Below are 17,882 nucleotides of genomic sequence, written 5' to 3'. Positions count from 1 at the left end.
GGCCGATTATCAAAAGATCATGTTTCTCTCGGGGAAGTTTCTCTTTGCTCAGAAGGCCTCGCCCACTGGAAGCCATACAGAGGGCCGAGTTTTTAAGAGATGAACTCATACGCTTGCATCTGATTCCTGTTGGCTGCCGAAAGCTGATGGGAAGGGAGGGAGAACCCAGAAAAGAATATATCCATTGCTGGGGACATTCTAAATATCCCTCACTTACCCTTGAATGGCTGAACTTACATTTTGCACGCAGGGCCTCTGCACCGATTCATATTCGGCGACCCCCTGCTCTGCATTGTTCTCCATGCATATTCCTGTTGTATCTGTCCTCCATCATCAGGGAAGGAACATATACTGCAATGGAATTCTCCACATATAAAGCCATACATGTGAGCCAGTAGGATGTTGAAATTAATAGTTTACCGATGAAGCAATCGAGGTAGCAAAAGGTTAAGCAATTGGCTCATGGTCACTCAGTGACTCATTAGAGAAAGATGGCCAACGTTTTGGCCGGCTAGTTTGGCTCTTTGCACTGAGGCAACCAAATCTATTCATTTCAAGAGATTTATATCCAGTTGTTTAAAAAGGCACTCTCTCACGAAGCACACAAGCTACATAGCACATGATTCAAAATGTAAAAAAGCAATAAGTAAAAGCAATAATATAACAAATGCAGTCAATAGCCACAGAAGGCTTTGAAACAGCAATAGACCCCCAATAGTACCTTAACATTACAATATAGTCACAGGAATCCAGCATCACAGATTTCAGCAGCCTAGTTAAAACCACACAATCATAGTTAACTATAGAATTCACTTCCACAGCATATGCTAAGGGCCACTAATATGGAAGGCTTTAAAGGAGGGTAAGGCGTGGGTAGCGCTGTGGGTTAAACTACAGAGCCTAGGACTTGCCGATCAGAAGGTCGGCTGTTCGAATCCCTTATCCTGCCAACCTAGCAGTTCAAAAGCATGAAGTGCAAGTATATAAATAGTTACCGCTCCGGTGGGAAGGTAAATGGCATTTCCGTGCGCTGCTCTGGTTCCGTGTGCTGCTCAGGCTTAGTCATGCTGGCCACATGACCTGGAAGCCGTACGCCGGCTCCCTCAGCCAATAAAGCGAGATGAGCGCCGCAACCCCAGAGTCGGCCATGACTGGACCTAATGGTCAGAGGTCCCTTTACCTTTACCTTTAAGGCAAACTAATTGAGGAGAAGGCTATCAATGACTACTAGCCATGGTGGCTATAATAAGTCACTCTGGGCAGCTTCCAGCACATATAAAAACATAATAAAACACCAAGCATTAAAAACTTCCCAAAATAACAATAACAATAACAATAATAATAATGCTATGCCTCCACTGTTGGAAACAGTATGCCTCTGAATACCAGTTGCTGGGAATCACAGGTGAAAAGAGTGCTGTTGCACACAGGTCCTGTCCCATTCAATATACTCATACTGGTCTTTAAAGTCCATCTTCACCCCCAAATATCTGAACGTTTGCCTTGTGGTTATCCAAATCAGCAATGGATCCCCTTTTGGTAACTGCATCACCCTAGGAGGGCAGCCCCTAAGCTCCTCGATCCCAGGAACCATCATGCAAAATACGGTTTATACGTCCAAATGCATAGTGATCACAAAACTTTCCGATATGTGTGTCTGTATGTGTTGTTGTTAATATTTTCTCCTTGCAATTGGCAAGTTAGCTAGACATTAGCCAAGGGCACTTTTAAGAAGGGATGGGGACAAGGAAAAGGTTTCATTCAAGGTCAGAAGAATAAAAGCTGGAAACAATGACTTGATTGAATTCTCACAGGAGAACCAGTGGCTGTTTTTTCCTCTCTGAGCTAATGCTGCTTTGGGTGGCATGACTCATCTGGTCCACGGAGGGGCTAGTGTTCCAAAAGGAACAGTCAACATACCTGTCCGTCCAGATGGATCATTGGATTTTGCTGTTGGGCCAGCTGAATTTGAAAGGAAAAAATTGTGTAGAGGACACTAATTCTATTGTCCTCTAGCAGAAGCTATGCAAGTAATATACCTATAAGGGAACACAGAGTTTGAACCAGGGATAACATAGTCTGGAGGTGGGTTCTAAACTTTGGAGCCAACTGGGTGGGGACAATTCCCTGGGCAGCAGAAACTTGAATGCAATTCTGGTCAGCTTTAAAAACAGAGAAGGGTACGATTTACAATTGTTCTGGGACATATAAATGTTCCCAGCAGCCATGACTCAGTAGCAAGTAACATGGATGGCCTATCTTCCCACTTTATTTCTGGAACTATACACCATAGCGGAGCCTGTCATAAAACAACATGGGTGTTCTGGACCTCATCTTTAATGGTAGAACAGGGCATACCAAAAAGCCCAACTCACATCATTATTGCAGGCTGCGACAATTGGCAAACACTTTGTAATGAGTGGCCGGGATTTGTTAAGTAGCCGCCGGGTTGCGATCTGGAATGCTGGGCTGGAATTCATTGGCAGGAGAAGCAGGAGGACTTCTAGGCAGCCTCTCCTTGGCTCAGTGCCTGACCTTTGCAAGCATTATCAATCGCCTGCTTTCATGGTCATTAAAGAAATCAAAACTTTTCCTTTCCTTTTTTAAAAAAGTGAGCTCAAAGGAAATGCAAACTTAGATCAGGGTCAGGGGCATACAAGGGCTCTATTCCCCAAGCTTCCTTTTGTGGAAAGTCTTGAGGATTTTCCAAGCACTCTGGTTTGATGCTGATTGCAATTAAAGGGAAGAGTCAGTGCCAGTGCCAAGGGTTGGCATGCTTGGGCATTTGCTGATGGCCCACACTCCAGGAGGGGCACCACTGACAACAACCACCTGGACCTGCTACAGTGAGGAACATAGGAAGCTACCTTATACTGAGTCAGACCTCTGGTCCAACTAGCTCAGTATTGTCTACACTGACTATCAGCAGTTCTCCAGGGTTCAGATGGGGCTTTCTCCCTGGAGACACTGGGCACGGAACGTGGAATCTTCTGCATGCAAGACTGAGCTAAAGTAGACTCACTGATGGAGAAGGCCTCATGAAAAGTGTCTTGCCCAAATGCCCTCAAAAACATGGAGCTGACAATGGGAAGAGGGATGACCTTTGGGAATATTGCACACGTGACCATGACTGGGTCAAACCTGCAAATGATCGCTTTATTCCTTGACACTTTGGTACTGTACATTTGAGGACAAGCAGCTGAATATGTAGAACAGATTCCATTGAGGAAGCATGGGGTTTTAGGTGAAGGTGACATAGAAGTGAAACCTGTGGCAATAGATCTGTGATGGTTCCAGGCATACAACCAATGGTAACCACAATGGAAATCTTCAGACACATCCAAGTCTATGTATACTGGATGTTGAAAGGAACCCAAGAATCAGAGCTGCCAACCTTTGCCATGCCGACTACCTGCAAAACTTTTGATGTGAGCTATCTAGCAGTCGTCTAATCCAATGGATTATAGAAAGAGCAGCAGAAGAATGATTCACTTCTTTTAGGCAAGCCTCAACACCTGCGGAGCTTGTGCAGGAGCCGAGGTGCTCTTGGAAGCAGCTCTTATGCTATTTCTACCTGATCAGACAATGACATCATTTAAGAAGCTGCAGTGAAGGTGAAACTGGCTTACTGCTGGCAAGAAAAGAACATGTTTTGAGGTGTTGAAGTCACAGGGTGATGAATGTATGAAGCTGCCTTACAAGAGGCCATAGTAGTATTTCTCTGACTAGTTCCAGTATAGTGTACTCAAACTGGCAGCAGCTGTCCAGGATCTCTGGCAGAGTACGGCCTTCTCCATCACATGATGGAGATGGTGAGAATTGAATCCAGGACATTCTGTGGGCAAAACACATTCAGCTATGCTCCCAACTCTAAAGACAAATGCATGAACAAGCCCATGAATATGGATGTATAAATCTCTCAGTTTCAGTTTCTCTCAGTTTCTGATATTTTTTTCAGTCTTGAGATCAGTTCACTGCATTGATGTATCACTTTATGATTTTTTTAAAAAGCCCTCATTCGGGACAGATAATAGAAAGGACTTCTTCATGTAGTGCAGCTATGGAACTCATGCCCACAGGAGGCAGTGATGACCACCAACTTTGATGGCTTAAAAGAAGATTGGAAATTCATAAAGGATATTCCCAGTGGCTACTAGACACAATGGCTACACTCTGTTTCCATGGTCAGGGGAAGCAATGCTTCTGAATATCAGTTACTGGAAACCCCAGGAGGGGAAAGAGCTCTTCTGCTTGAATCCCACTTGGTGGGTTTCCCAGAGGCCCCTGGTTGGCCACTGCGTGAACATGAGCTTACTTCTAGTGGTGCTCAAAGTGGCTCGCAACATATCAAATGAGCAATAACAAATGTAATGGTTTTTTAAAAGGAAGATTAGAAATAATCACAAGATCAGTAAATACAGAAAATAAACACATACAAAAAGAATGCAAATAAGCTAACACTAACGCAGGTGGTGCTGTGGGTTAAACCACAGAGCCTAGGACTTGCTGATCAGAAGGTTGGCGGTTCAAATCCCCGCGACGGGGTGAGCTCCTGTTGCTCGGTCCCTGTTCCTGCCAACCTAGCAGTTCGAAAGCACGTCAAAGTGCAAGTAAATAAATAGGTACCGCTCCGGCGGGAAGGTAAACGGCATTTCTGTGTGCTGCTCTGGTTCGCCAGAAGTGGCTTAGTCATGCTGGCCGCATGACCCGGAAGCTGTCTGCGGACAAACACCGGCTCCCTCAGCCAATAAAGCGAGATGAGTGCCACAACCCCAGAGTCGGTCACGACTGGACCTAAGGTCAGGGGTCCCTTTACCTTTAACCTAATGTAACAAAACAGGCAGAGGCAGATTTAGGGCAGCACGACCCATTCTGCCGCACTGGGTGTCGAGTCTAGGGGGCGCTGCAGGGCATCACAACGATGACACAGAGAACTGAGCAGAATGGAAGGTGAGAGGTTGGGTCGCCAAATTTTGGCCTCGCATAGGTTGTTGCTGAAATTTGAAAGACAAAAGTCCTCCCCTAAAACAGGAGACCTCCTTGTGAAGAGGCAGTCTATCTTTGAGATAGCAGTCTGAGCAACAATGGAAAAAAGGGTGCTGGACAAGGTGGGTCTTTGATCTGATCCAGCGGGGCTCTTCCTTTGTTCTTGTGATTTCGTCTAGCTTCTCTTCAGTTTGTTGTCTTAAAACCTTTATCCTGACTTTCTGCCAGAGAGACCCCCAAGGTGTTTTTTTCCTTTTACTTTCTTTTTGTTCTTTTTAAAGATAACAAAAGAAGCAGCCAAAAGCATTGCATTTCTTTCATGCATACATCTGTGACAATTTGTTGAGTGGGTACCGAAGAGAGAGAGAGAGAGAGAGAGAGAGAGAGAGAGAGAGAGAGAGAGACTTCTGCACTCAGAGGGCTCTTGCATGGTCTGCCAAGTTCATCTTATGAACTCTGCGTGCTGAGCCAAAGTCTTATGCATTGTGTCATCAAGGGATCACATTTACAAATAAGATTAAGAAGTGATATAAAATCACTCTAAATGGAGATAACTCACTTGCTGGCACAGTGCTAAAGGCTGAATTGATCTCCTGGCATCGTTGCACATTTTACCATCTGCCAATAACACCCGGCAATTAGTCAGAATTCTGGTACACAATGTTTTTACCCAAGCGTCCTAATGAAATCAACATCCCCTCTCACGAAGGCAGCTTAACCCCTTGTGAGCATATTTAATATTAAAAGAACTGTCTCCCTCCTCCTTCCCTCCTTGGCTTGTAGCAGTGAAATACAAAGTGGGAAAAGTGGGCCTGATCCTGGAAATCCCTTGGCATGTAAAATATACAGAACTCCGCTGGGGTATGTCTGCCAACTAACAAGCAAGAGTCTTGCATTCCTTTGCTAAGAGAAAAACCCGGACAAACCTCCCATTCACACCACGAGATTCTGACTGCAACAGAAGAACTCCAGGGCTTCTTGCATGGTTAATTACTGCCTTTTGAGAAAATCTGTGGAAATAAGCTTAATTAGCTTTTTAATTATGGCTCTAATTTGGAAACCTTTTTTGTGTCAGCAGGCTTATACTTATACTTTTAAATTCACCAGTAGACCCTAAGAAGTTCCAGCAGATGGGAGGCATAATCTTCCTGTTCTTCTCTTTCTGCTTCAACACATATGGTACATCTTATAGCATTCTTTGCTTCTTCACTGAAAACCACAGTTCAGATTTTGGAATCTGAATGGTTCAGGATTTCTTTTTTTAATGGATGATTTCAAATTTTGAAAATGTTTAGTGGATTACAAATTGAATCTGTGAGGCTACAGAAGTTGAGTTCTCCCACCATCTCCCTTTTATTTCTTCCTTTCTACTTGGTCCTGGGAGGGGGGGAGGTTGGCTTTCTGGTAGCCACAGTGCCACCTGCTGTCTGGGCCATCACTCAACATCCCTGAAATGGCCATAGGATTTAACATTTATTTATTTATTGTATTATAGCACATCCCTCATCAGAGTAGCTATCAAGCATGTTGCAATATGGAAATTACAAAGCCCCAATCACAGAAAAACAAAAAGCATATCTTTGAAAAAGTTTGCATCAGTGTGTGTTTAATCCAAATGAAGCTACATTCAAGATATACAATTAAAGTACAATGATACTACTTTAAACAGCCACAGCTTCCCCAAAATAATTCTGGGAGCTGTAGTTCATTAAACCCTTACACCTCCCAGAGCTACAATTCCCAGAGTGGTTAAACAATCAATCCCTCTTCATAGGGAATTCTGGGAACTGTAGCTCTGCGAGGGAAATAGGAGTCTCCTAACAACTCTCTTGGGACACAGGTGGCGCTGTGGGTTAAACCACAGAGCCTAGGACTTGCCAATCAGAAGGTCAGCGGTTTGAATCCCTGTGACGGGGTGAGCTCCCATTGCTCGGTCCCTGCTCCTGCCAACCTAGCAGCTCGAAAGCACGTCAAAGTGCAAGTAGATAAATAGGTACCGCTCTGGCGGGAAGGTAAATGGTGTTTCCGTGCACTGCTCTGGTTCTCCAGAAGCAGCTTAGTCATGCTGGACACATGACCTGGAAGCTGTACACCAGCTGCCTCGGCCAATAAAGCGAGATGAGTGCTGCAACCCCAGAGTCAGCCATGACTGGACCTAATGGTCAGGGGTCCCTTTACCTTTAACAACTCTCAGCACCCTGAACAAACTACAGCTCCCATAATTATTTTGAGGAAGCCATGACTGTTTAAATGGCATTGTAATGCTTTCAGTGCATGGTGTGAATATGGCCTGGAGTAGAAGGTGGCTCAGCATAAAAAGGGCAGTAGGAAGAGAAAAAACTGAAACCTTTCCTCTCTGGTTCTTTTGCAGCTCACAACACCTTACCAAGTTTTAACAATACAAGGAGTCTGTTTAAGACAAAGGGTTGAAAGAAAATGTATACCAAATAGAATCAGCACCCCCAGAAGGACAGCTGTCAAACAGGCCAGAGAGCTGCCAATCAGTCCACTGCAGGGAGTGGTGCAAACATTCACACTGCAGTTTGCCGGTTTGCTTGCAAAATCCAACCTTCAGCCAACCCATATTCTTCTTTGACCTCTGACTTCAAGGTGGTAAAATTTGCCTGTGAATAATGAAGTGGGAAGGCAAAGAGTGGGGCAGAGCAGATACCAAATGGTGAGATGGAAAAATGGGGAAAGAGTTGGCCTCACTCTCTTGAGTGTTCCCCCAAACCAGGGTCTAACTATTTAGGCAGGGTCATATGTTGTGGGTGGGGGGCGGGGGGAGCATCACTCACTGATTCTATCATGAATCTTCCTTTACAAGGATCAGGCAGAAGGTGATGTGGAAGAGCCTTGCTTGAGACTTGGAGAGCTATTGCCAGCCAGCAGACAATACTGAATTGGATGGGTGAGATCCAGCCTGGTATAAGGCACCTTCCTAGCCTCTTCCACTTGCTTTCCTTATAATGAAGAGAAGAAGAAAAGCAATCCAGTTAGGCCGGTTTGTGGGGTGGTGAACCTCAGGCCTGGAGATCACATGTGACCCTCTATCTACCCTTGCACTCTCCCCAGATCACCTTTGGGCAACCAAGCTCTGCTGGGATCCACTGTATAAAGGAACCTTTATTAAGCTTGAGATCCACATTCCCCTGCAGGCAAGCTTTTAGGGACCAGAGGCTTGTGATTGGCTGGGCCAGAGGCAACAAGTGAATCAAACAGTGGATGTGACCCTTGCCTTTTGCACCACAGGCAACTTTTCAGCCACACACACACACACACACACACACACACATACACACACACCTCTCCAACATCCATCCAGGCGAACAAGAGGCATCATCACAATTCAACCACATATTCCAGCCCGGCTCAAGCCCTCAAAAGGAGTGTGGAGCAGGGCTGGTGAAGGGTGTGGCTTGGGGCATGGGGTGTGGCCTAGAGATAAACCTGAGGGCCAGATAGAGAGGTCTGGAGGACCACATTCAGTCCTGGGTCCCGAGGTTTTGCACCTGTGCCCTCTGTGATAGCCATCAGAAGAGGGCAAGAAAAGAGTGTGCAAATCTATCCAAAGCATCAGTCCCATCCCCCCCCCCGGGCACCAATACTCTTTTGCCATTGTAAAGCCTTCCTCCCAACTCTCAGTAACTGGTTTGTATCTAGCAATCACAGGTTCTCTCTGCAATTATGCCCCAACCTCATTACATTTGCTTAACTTCAGTACAGCACATAAACATCTTGCAAATTAGCAATCAGCATGAAGCCAGTTTGGGAGTGATAATCTGATCCAGCGCAGGCCCAGATGGACATGCATCCAAGAAAACAAACATACCTGTGGACCATCACACGTGAATTTCTTCCATACTTGTTCTTTCATAGGTTGAGTGACTCGAATAACCCTAGGGGGGCCTGGGGGTTCAGCGCCTTTGGAATAGGAAGGCTTCAAGTGGGAGATACTTTTGTAAAAATGAGATACCCCCTTCTGGAAAACAAATGTAAACACAGCAAGATTGCATTTCAGGATCATTTGGAGCAGAAAAGTGATAGGGAAAGGTTAGAAAGAAAGAAGAAAAGTTGGGAAGAATGTAAGACTGCATGAAAATGTATACAGATCCCTTTTTTTGGGGGGTGATTCTTTCTAACCTGTTTTTGAAATGTCAAAGTTAATAAGCTAACTTCATTGACTTGACATTGTGTGTGTGTGTGTGAGAGAGAGAGAGAGAGAGAGAGAGAGAGAGAGAGAATTACTAGATACCACAACATAATACCTACTCTGCAAAACAGCTGTGTGAAATGCACACACTCTCTGCATTAAACAGTTCACCTGGACTAGCTGGCCATTATTCAGGCTGCATTTGGCGTGGCCACCTATCACCAGCCATGGGAACTGTAGAGTGTGATGACACCTTACATTTTATGTATATAGGAAGATATGTAGATGATACCTCAGTGAAAGAAAACACCACCTTAATTTGGCTTGTATGTAGAAAAGTGCACAAACGTCAAACACATACACCTTCTTTGGTTCTTGCAAGTGGATGCAATATTGATGAGCCACATAAAAAGCATCCCACTGGATCTGACTCAAGGCCTATCTAATCCAGCAGCCTGCTCCTCACTGTGGTCAGTCAGATACCTCTGGGAAGCATGCAAGCAGCCCTCTCCTGCTGTTGCTGTTCAGAGGCTGGTAACCCAGAGATATACTGCCTCTGAACCTGGAGGTTCGATCTGAGCTATTGTAGGCTAATTGCCTTTGGCAGACTCCTCTGTGAATTTGTGTCATCCCATTTTTAAAGCCACCTAAGCCATCATGCTTGGGGGCAGTGACCTCATCTGTTCAGAATACGTTGTGTAAGAATGCCTGGTATCTGTACAGTGCTTGAATTTTTTTCATCACTTCCTAAGTTGACAGCTAATAATAATAGGTACCTCCATTAGTCTGTCTTGATTGTACTGTCAATCTATTCCATTCGGTGCTTTAAGTTCTAGCCTTGTGCAACAGGAGGCGAGAAAGTCTCTCCCTCCCTTTCCGCTTCTGCTCTCTGCATCATAATTGCTTTATAATAACACTAATTGTTATTAGTCTTCCATTGAGAGCCCGAACAATGGGGGAGGTATACATTGGGGCAGTGGTTTCTCCCACCCTAAAAAAAAAGCTGGGGCTTCTGCTTCCAAGAGTACAAAAACACTAATATTGGAATATGTACAGTTTAGGACCTCTAGGCCAATGCAACGTCCCATGACGCTGATATTTGTCTGCTTGGCACTTCTATCGTCATCTGCCATTCTCTGGGTGGTCCCACGCCCTCCCCACTTAGTCCTACGAGGCCCTTGACTTCCACTCAGAGGTCTAGCCCAAGGAAGTGATACCACCATGCAAAGGTGATAAATTCTAAATATTTTTTAAAAAAAAAATAGACAAAGCATCTCTTGGTCAAGCACATTCCATCTTTGGAGAGTGATATCCTCATTGCAACACTGCATTTGGTTTCCTACATTTCCATTAGCATGAACTATCTTTAAAAAAGAAAAGAAAAAAGTGTACACTGCAACCTCCAAGGCATCAAGTCCAAATGCTGCATTCTGCAGAGTTTTCTAGATGTAAATCATCCTTGGCAGATGTTTATCCAACATTCTCCACCAACCCCCTCCATCCCCACATTTTTAAAAAAAGATCTCTATGGAGGGAAATCCCACAGCTTCCCAAAGCAACTAGTTCCAGGTCCCTAATAACTACATTTCAACCCTAATAACTATGTCTAGATTTAAAGTAGACAGATTCTTGGAAAATAGGACCATCCACAAGCATTAGTGTGAGACAGGCTCATGTAATCTTAGGGGGGGTTAATAAGCACCCTGTTTTCTGCTCCACCTGGACTCACTGGCAACCAGTTTCAAGGAATTGAAGGGAACTGGGAGGAAAGTGCACACACCAATGCACAGTGTGCAAGAAAATGCCTCATTGCAGTCTCTCAGAAGCAAAACATAGCAGTAGCTTGTTATGATTGAGCTAGTGACATCCAGTCTACCAACACACTCCACCACTGATCTTAAACACAGGGAGACTTGAGCATGAAACTGCTGAATTACAATTCATCAGGAAGTTTAACTCGGCTCATGTGGGCCTGAATAGAGACAAGAGGGGTTTTTTTCAGGTTACAGGTATGTCTGACAAATCAAATCAATTAGTCAGTCAATCATCCATGCCTTTAACTGCCTGAGTGGGAAATGGATGCATCTTATCTCTAAAGCACTTGAACACTAAGGCACAATGCACTGTGCAACCTGCTGAAGAATATTTTAGAAAATTTTGGTACATCTTTAACTCCAAGAATGAACATGCTTCATATTTTAAAATCAGTAGAGAGCAGACTACCACAGAATGAATGAATACAGCTGAAATAAAACTGCCTTCCCTGCTCATCTAAAAGTGAGCTGCAGCAGAGCTAGTCCCATGTGGTGAAAGGTAATTATTGAGTTATTCTAGTCCCTGATTTTTAGGGAATTACACACTGCTCCCACCATTAGTAGGGTCCCAGTCTTGAAGGCATAGGGGACACGACTTTGCTGACACTAATCAGAACTGGATCTGGCCAATGCCAAGGTGGAAGACCACCTGAGAACTACATGGACACTATCTTGAGTTCCATGATGGAAGAAAAGTAGAATATAAATGTAAGAAAATAAATATTTGACACATTGATTCCTAGAGATCTGCCATTATGACTGCTATTAGTCATGATGGCTCTGTACTATCTCCAGGTTCAGAGGCAATATTTCTTTCTGAAGATGCAGTGCTAGAGAACAATAATGGGACAGGCAATTTAACTCATGTAACCTGCTTGTTTGTTTTCCAGTGGCATTTGGCTGGACACGGTCAGAAACAAGATGGTGGACTAGATAGGCTATTGGTCTGATTCATCAGGGCTCTTCTTATGTTCTTACAATTCATTGAACTCAGGGATGTCACTTCCAAGTAAACATACACAGGATCAGGCTGCATACCACTTCTGCTGAGGTCAGCAGAACTAAAAATGCTTAGCTTTGCCCAGTGGAGATTGGTGCAGTGTCCCGCCAAGCAAATTCTATTTTCAACTACACCCTACCTGCCTGTCTTCTTACTTCCTCCTCCTTAGCCTCAGTGTTGCTTTTGTAGAACTCAGCAGAATTAGGTGACTGCTCTTGCCTCCTTGCCTTCCACCTGACCAGATCCAACCAAAATCCAACAGAAACCAGTCTTCAGTGGCTTTAACTGAATTATGCCCTACAAATTTTAAGGTCAGCCTTTCTTTCAATCTCAGTCTAAAATCTTGCAAAAAAAGGCCTTTGGGTATATTTGGCTGAGTTGTATGTGCTCGGTATATGCCCGTTTTTCATCGCAAGAATGTAGCCAATCCAGTTTCAGAACTACAGTTCCCTCTGCCTAACCTGCCAGCTTTAAATGCGAATCTTCTCCTCCCCACCTCCTGCCATTAATGAAAGGAACCTAAGCTATTCCCCGTCTGCTTTATACAAATCTATTGTGGCATGTTCTGGAATCCAGCTTGTGTGTTAGAAATGCGTCTGCTATTATTGTGACTTCCTCCTGCTTATGGGCAATACTTGGTGATCTTTCAGTTGTGGTATGCAAAGCCAAACACAAACCAGTATTTTCCACCATGGTTGTAATTTTGGCCTGTAATTTTATCACTCAAATCTAAATCCACTTCAGAAACACCATAAACTAATTGTCACTGTATAAACTTAAACTTTGCAAGCGGTTTCGAAGAGTGATTTAATAAAAGGAAAATAAAAAACAAATGTTACCCACATCTTTTTTTGGCAGAACAAAAATGGTCAAATATTTCTTACCGTTCCCTTCTTCATTTGATTGCAGATACACACTCAAGTATTTTAAATGCTGAAGAAAAAAAACCACCAGCAGGTTTTATTTATTTTGGATGATGGGGTTAGCTTATTCAACATTTAGCAGCCATATGTCAATTGCCTTTTCCTTTCCATTTCTTTTCCTTTCTCAGCTGACAGTAAATAGCAACGTGTCAGATCAAATTTGCATGTCACAAGCGTACCTATTTCCTAATGCCTGAAGAATATTTATCGCTCTGTGTTAACAATATGGATTCTTGTTTTCATTACTCAGCTCTGTTCACAGCTTGCAAAGCCAAACCCTTCAAAGCCCACTTGGAGTTTACGTTAGACAATAATCTGAATGACTACTGGTTAGCCTGCTTCGCTTCATTCATATTAAGAAACAATATACAGAGGATATAGAGCGATTAGCTCTGTTTATGCTGACGAAAAGGGGCTTGAATAGGCAGTAAACAGGCTAGCTGGGCATGGGCTTCCACTGGCTTCTGGTAATTCACTTATGAATGAAAATCTTTTTGCAAAACCTCCAAGCATTGGCAAATCTGGGAATGTCAAACAATGGCAATTCTTACAAGCAGGCCTGTGCAGTCATAAACAGAAAAGCATTAGCAAGTCTTTCCTCGTGGTGGCTCTTATATCAGTGCATGAAAACTTTTCAAAATGCATAAATGTATACAGATACAACCTCTTCTGTGCATGAACATCAGAATAGCACACCTGCTTTGCAATGCCAACCCCTCAAAGCAATGACTGGCTCATTGCTCAGTTTAAGAGTGGAAGCCCCCCAAAATAGCTCAGTGAGAAGTGGTGTGCTCAGTGGCTCTGAATGCTGAGTGTGGTGGGGAATGGCAGTGGAGTGGCAAGAATCCTGAACAGGGATTATTCCACACTGCAACACTTTTGTTACAGGTCCACTAGAAATTTGGGGGGGGTCGGGTTTCATCCACATTTAAATGAGAACCTACCAAATCTGGCCTTTGCTATTACAATGCGCAAACGGGCATCTTTCAAAGTACACACTCTTCCAAATTTTGCAGTGCAGTTCTCCAGCCAAGTAATGTGTATAGAAATGCATATACTGAAGTGAAGGGTGCATAAAAATGCACATTAATGTGAAAAAAACCAACAAAAAGGTATAATATTAGATAATATTAGGGGAAACCACAATGCAAAAAAATGTGTATCTTAGGCAAAATTTCATACAAGCATGTATATGTTAGGATAAATTTGCACAAAAAGGCTGATGAATTTACATGATAATTTTTTTCCCTTAATGGCAAACTGATGCAGAAATGTGGAGAACTGAAAACCAGAAAATACAAAAGACCATGCAAAACTGAAATGGACAGATTCACCTTTCCCTGATGTCCATTTATGCTTTTTTAAATGGTTTAATTTTGTTCATTTTCCTTTGGGGAATTTTGTCAGTATCGGTGATGTGTAAATGGCTGCCCTAACGTACCTTGCTGACCACAGGAGTGGTGGAAGACCCTGCCCCATCTTCACTAGCATGAAAGTAATTTTCATCTCTTAGTCTGGTTGGCTTCTGTGCATAGAAAGAAGGGGATCACTCTATTGTCCTTTGTCTCATTCAGCAAGATACCTTGGGCTGCCCCTGCTCTTTCCTTTTTTTCTATGTAACCATTTGGCCCCTCAAATGGGCCTACGGTCTGATCTCCTTTCATGGCCAGGTGCTTTTAATAAGGGGGCTGCCAGCTCCGATGGGTATTGTGTGGCAAATAGTCCCTGGAATGAAAGGAAGAAAGCACGGAGAGGCGGGGAGGGGAGAGAGCGCCAATGAAATTGAACAGATAATTTTGCAATGCAATTTTCCATCCTCGCTAATAACGGGACCGGGCGTCACGCTAGATGGATGGAATTGCTGCCTCAGGAAAGCCTCTCCTGTTTTAACTGCAGCCCTTACTCGACTCATTTCTGCCACCCCACAAGTATTTCTCAGAGAGAGAGAAAGAGAGAGTTTGGAATGCTTCCCACAAAGGGAATGAAACCGGGCAGAAGGTGCAGTGTTTAAACAAGGATCCTTTTCCTTAACCACGAGAGGGAGAGAATTGTAGTTTTTATGTGGAAAACTTTAACACAGAAGCAATCAGTCTTTAAACCCTCACCCCACCCCCCATTTCCATTCCCATCAGCGCTTATCTGAAACTGCTGACTGCCACACAAATTTACTACATCTGTTTGTTCCCTGATCCGAAGGGATCACTATGTTTCTTAACATTTAAAAGAAGAAGAAAGGGGGAGCTCTAAAGCCCATTACTAATCTGCAGCATGTAATCTGATGCCTATATTTTCCTGGGCCAGGAGATCTGCAATTTTAAAGACAAGATTCAACGTTATCTGGTTTGTTTAATCTGGCAATGCTGGCTCCACCAAAAATGTTATCTGCAAAGAAAATAATGCAATGAATGTTCGGACTGGCTGGGTCCCCACGGAGGGTTGTTCTCATTGCTTTAGAAAGCTGCCTGTCCTGTCTCTTTAAAAAAAAGGACTCCTACCGAGCTAAATGCAATAATGTTTAGGAAGCTAAAAAAGAAAATTAAAAAGTTTGTATTACTTGCACCTCTTGTGTCCAGCAGGGACACCTATTTAATTTGTTGCAAATTTACACACAGACTATAAAAAGAGTCTCTAAATAAAATTTAAAAATCCGTAAGATTTCAAGTTAGGTTGCAAAATATACGTTTCAGTGAGAATGTTACTTTTTGGCTGCATGCTTTCCAAATGGGTTGCATCCTTATGCAAATGCAGAAATTCTTTTCTGTCTTCCTTGTCCTTTCTCTTAGGACAGGGGTTCCCAAAATGTGGTCCATGGACAACCGATGACCTCCATGTTTCATTCAGGTGGTCCCCCTGAAGAACGCCTGCAACACTTAGAATTTGCATTCTAGAGATTTTTATGGAATTCAAATTGTGATACGGTCAAATACAATATAGGATATAAAAGATGAAATGGAAATATAATTTAAAATATACAGCAACTATCGCAGCACATTACAGTTGCTACAATAGGCAGGGGGGAAATTGTAAAGACCCTCAGCAATTTTTAAGTCGTCCATGAGGGAAAATGTTTGGGAAGCCCAGTATTAGAATAAAACACTTTGGGGGTGAGAGGTGATGCTATTGCGGGGTCTCATAAATTTGACATAGCTTGGAGCCTCAGCACATCTTAATCTGACCCCGAGCTCACATTTGTCAACTGGTCCTCACAATTGAGTAAAGATGCAGCGATTGTACATTAAAATGTTGTCCCAGTTGAATCAATCAGTGAGACCAAATACAAGCAAAGCATCAGGAAATGGGGTTCTCTAAGGATCTATAGGATATGCAAATTATGCCAAGGTTCTCTTTCTGCATGCATTATTTATTTAATAAAATTTATACATTGCTTGATTGCAAAAAAATGAACAAACCCTAAAAGAATAAAACAATAAAATTATCACACAGCACGCTGCTAAAATTTGAAAGCCTGAAGTCTGCCAATGCTTATTTCAAATATATATCCACGCTACCGAAGGATCCTGAATTTTTTAATTTTTGAAGCTGTTTTAGCACATAACTATATTAGCAAATATTACATGTTCTCAAATGGGATGAGGAAGTAAATATTAGTGAAGGCCTTTTGCTCCAGCAGTGATTAAATATTAAAAGAAGCCACTCTTTCCTTTCAGGGTGCTTGGAAGGACACCTTAGTTGTCTAAGTGTATATGTAATATGTAAATTCACATTGATGGGTAAGTCCGATAAAAGCCAGACTGTGGATCAACTAAAATATTCTTTAACTGGTTCCCAACCACATTATTTACATTGCTTAAAGCACACACTCTCTCTCTCATATTCTAGAACTGGCCAAGAAAGAATGTGCACTTCGTCTTAATGGTGGTGATGAAGCATGAAAATCCAATGAGACCCAACTTGTGCTCATGGCTTTGATCCAAAACGCTGGAAACTGAAGCCTTATGCCAGCTTTGTATGTATTTCATGCATTTTCCCTACTTTGTTTATCAACAGGAGGGTAACTTAAAAAAAGAAAGGAAAAAACTATTCCCACTTTGACAACGATCCAAAGCTGCACCCTCCACCCACCATATTGTATGCTCAAAATATCATGATAAACAGCTGCAATTGGTTTCCAAATCCATTTGTTCCAGGGTACAGATGAAAATGTTTGATAGCTGAGCAGCAGTTCACAAGCTTTGCATCCTCTCTGTTCCCAGAATTTGTATTTTGTTTCTATATTGTCCAAAACTAAAGAGGTTTCTTAGAAGATGTCGCCGTTAGCAGAGGTATCATCATTTCCAATGGTCTACATCAGGGAGAGTCAACATGGTTCCATCTAGATATTGTTGGATCTAACTCCCATCAGCCCCATCCAACATGGGCAATGGGTAGGCATCATGGGAGTTGTAGTCCATCAACCTCAGGGGGGCACCACACTGGCTACCCCCAGTCTACATGCACACAATTTTCTTGTCCTGTTTCCCCCCACTGACCAACAAAGTAAAAACAAACAAAACTACAAACAAAGCCCTTGACTTGAGCACTTCATTCCCCATTCATTTTGGTGGGGCTTGGCAGGAGACATGCTCCCCCCCCTTGGCTCTGTGAGGTAGTACCCCTAAGAAATGCATGAGACTGCAGCGTCTCCAGCTGAATACCATCAGCTCTGTGCCTCCTTGCAGCAAGGAAGCGTATACCAGGTGGTCTCTGTCAGGCGTTCTGATTTATGTTCACTTGCTTTCTCTTCGGCTGCTTCTATTTAGTTTGCGGGAGTTTAGCAGCCCAAAGGTCATGGACCCCTTGAGTCGCCAGTGTTTTCTCTGTCAGGATGTAGCAATGCCTTTATAAGGAGAAAGGAATGGGCTGCGGAGAAAGGGGGAGTGTGAGAAGGGAACGCGTAAGCAGATAACACTTGTCTCTGGGAAGTAGGGGTGACAACTTTGGGATCCAAAAAGGGGTGTAAGCATCTTTTCCCATTCCTCCCTGTACTTGTCACATGCAGCACTGCT

This window comes from Podarcis vaucheri, assembly GCF_965113315.1.
Source record: "Podarcis vaucheri genome assembly, chromosome: 7".
Lineage (NCBI taxonomy): Eukaryota > Metazoa > Chordata > Lepidosauria > Squamata > Lacertidae > Podarcis > Podarcis vaucheri.
This window is presented reverse-complemented; position numbering follows the sequence as displayed.